This window comes from Buceros rhinoceros, unplaced genomic scaffold, assembly GCF_000710305.1.
Source record: "Buceros rhinoceros silvestris isolate BGI_N320 unplaced genomic scaffold, ASM71030v1 scaffold2512, whole genome shotgun sequence".
In the NCBI taxonomy this organism is placed as follows: domain Eukaryota; kingdom Metazoa; phylum Chordata; class Aves; order Bucerotiformes; family Bucerotidae; genus Buceros; species Buceros rhinoceros.
Window position 1 is genome coordinate 15,932 of NW_010399283.1, and position 3,370 is coordinate 19,301.

Below are 3,370 nucleotides of genomic sequence, written 5' to 3' on the forward strand. Positions count from 1 at the left end.
CAACCCGAGGCAGCTGCTGGGCAACCCAGTGCTCTCCATGGGCCACTCAGTGCAGACTCTGGGCAATCTGATCCTTTCCCTGGACAAAACCCAGTGCCATCAAAAGGCAACCCAGTACAGTCCTTGGACATCCTAGTGCCACCCCTGGGCAACCAAATGTCACCCACGGGCAAACCAGCACTCCTGATGGGCAAACCACAGCCCTCACTGGGCAACCCGGTGCCAGCACTGGTGCTCCTGGGGCAGCCTGTGGCCAAGCAGAGACTTCACTGAGGTGGGCGGGTGCTGGCACCCCAGGTGAGGAGACGCACAGTGACCCCAGGAGCCCCACCACGGCACAACCTCAGCAGCACCAGGGCATCACACACCAGCCACCCAGTGGCACTGGGAATGTTTCCTGGGAGAGGGTCCTTCCCCAGTTATTCCAGGCCGTAGCCTGAGGAAAGGCACTGCAGCAGGAGGAGCCCAGTAGTGCCGCTGGTGGTGAGTACAGCAGTTCCAGTTAAGCCAAGGAGGTTCCCTCCAACCTTTGGAAACACCCACAGGTCTGCTGGGAGGACTCCTAATTTTATGAAGTCACATTAATTCATGGATGAGAGAAAAACCAAAACAATCTGCGTGTTGTGCATCCTTTGCCGTCACACTGAAGGATAACGGTGCTCACAGGCAGCACACGCTCCTGTCCAGCCTAGGGCTGCTTTAGGGGTTCAGGATTTCATCTTGAGATAGATAGGCTTCAAGATTTCATCTGTTTGTGAAACCAAGGCTGGGTCCTGGGGATGAGCTCCACATGCAGCTGTGGCCATGGGCTCGGTCCTGCAGGAGGTTCCATCTGGCCAGGAAACACATGAGACTTTCCAGGGTTTTACTGGGCTTCCCGCATTCTGATAAAAATTATGAATTGACCAAAAACCACAGAGGCCAAGGACTCCGAGGTGTGGTCTGGGCTGCTTTGATCTCTGCATGTAGCTGGTGGAAAAAGCTGGTTATGGCCATCACGGAGACCTGCACTGCCACACTGGAGACTGGGACTGGCAGGAGGAGGGCTGGGAGGTTGGACACCAAACCTGGAGGAGAGGGAGAGAAGGCTGAGCAGGTTGGCAAGGAGAAGGAGCCAGCTTTGGACATGGGCAGCCACTGGAGATCATCTGAGGTTCTCCCACTGCCAACAGCCCTGCAAAGAGCTTGTGCCCTTTTTCCATGGTTGAACAAGCTCAGGTGTTTGTGCCAGCTCCTCTGCAGCACCTGGAAGTGCCAACATCCTGGTGGTTGGGCTTCTTAGAAAACCCAGCCCCCCAACCTGCGGGCAGACACCTCTCTGTGCTGTGCAGGTTGACAGCTGAGCCCCAGCAGGGCAAACACCCACGTGTAAATAATGGCCAACACCAATTTCAAATGTGTGGTTAATTTAAGTCACTTCCTTGCTATCCTAAAATAGCTACAAAAATGCAGCCTGTCAACAGGTTGCCACAGCAGGACCTGACCCCACTCCCTCGCTCTCGTTTAAGGTGGGATGACTTCCATGATGTCCATGAACTTGCACTGGAGTAAATATAGCATGAGGCGGGGAAGAATCAGCCCACGACTAATGTTGCAACACGGCCAGGACCATCTGCACGTGTTGGCGAAGGCTTGAGAAACCACCTTGTGTCGCCAGCACGTCAGTATGCGCCGTCCTGTCCCACGCTCAGCTCTGACACAGGAGCTATTCATGGAAAAGCTGCTAAAGCCACATGTCGAGGAACCTTTCCTTTCACTGAGGTGGAAGCACGCTGTGTGTATCCTGTTGCCCTGAAAGTGGCATGAGCAACAGTCCAAACATTCCACGCAAATCAGTGACAGTTACCCAAGTGAATCATTCCTTACGTATGTGTTTCGTGTGCAGTTTTTTAACACTCGGGGTGGGGTTAGTCAGTGCTTTCCCAGAAGTTTTCTGCCGGAGTTTCCTTTTCCACCCTAATTTTTCTATCCATAAACTCAGGGGATGTGTTTGAGCCAACTGCCAGTGGACGAGGGCAGGCTGTATCAAGGGGAGGCGAAGCAAAACCTCTGCCCTGTCCTTCCCACCACCTCATTTCCCCAGTGCAAAGGTGGACATGCTCACCCCTCTCATACTCTCGTCCTGATGGGAGTGAACGCATCCCACCTCCATCTCTGCCTCAGAGCGGAGAGATCGGCTCTCACCTACAGGAAGATGTTTCAACAAATTTCTCAAAGGCACTGGGAAAATGATGGACTTAAACCAGCACAAGACGCTGCGTGGAGACTCAGAAGCCACTTTACGCTCTGTCCTCACAGAAACTGCCCTGGAGCTCACAAAGCTCAGGAGCTACACACGCCATGTAATAGGAGCCCACTCGCCCCAGTTTGGCCCGCGGGGAACATGCTTGAACAGGAGTCACCTCACCTCAGTTTAGGTACTGCAACCCAAATAATTTTCCTTTACAGAAAAGGAAGGAACAGACCTCACCAGAGGCCATTATCTGAACTATCTTAGACGCTTTTTTGGGGATTAGGCAAATGGTACAAGGAAGGTGCATTTCTTCTGAGTCCTGTAAGAGATGCACAGAGCGACACCCAGACTTGCACATCGACTGACCCAGGGCAGACAAACCCAGACTCTCTCAAAAACACCCTCAGTCCTTCAGCAAGGCCAGACCTACTGACAATCTATCCTTGAAGTTTTGTTTTCCAAAGGTATCAAGCACAGAAAATTGCTTCCAGACTAAGGTGATTTTCACCTCCAAACGTGAGGCTCTTAACGAGAGAGAAACCAATACAGAGATCAAAAATTAGACTGGCAGATGAATTATTCAGACTAACCATAGTAGCGTTTGATTGAGCTTTCCAAATAATAAATGTAGCATGAATAAATCATTGCAAATCCCTCCTTGAGCTCTCGTGATGAGTCACAACCACCAAACCACAGATGCTCAGGGCAGGCTGCTCTGCGCATCCACAAGGTTAAGACACAGATAACTCATGTAATCACAGCAACCGTCATCTCAGGAAATGTAATGATTTACTGGGGATGTTCTCAGCGGTGCCCAAGGAACTATCGGAAATGAAAAACAGTGATTTCAGGGAGAGCCTCCCTGTAGCTACTTCAATACACCATGAGTTGTCAGCGGGGGGAAGGTGTCTGGATTTTACACTCTGTATTGGCCTCAACACAAAGTCCAAGGCTGTAGGGAAGCTTAAACTGCATCCACCAAAGAAAGGGGATGCTCACATCACAAAGGTCATAGAATCTCAGAATCGTTTTCGTTGGAAAAGCTCTTTCAGCTCCTCAAGTCTCCTCATTCCCCCAGCACTGCCAGGTCCCCACTGCCCCCTGTCCCTCAGCAGCACCTCCACACAGCTGGGAAAC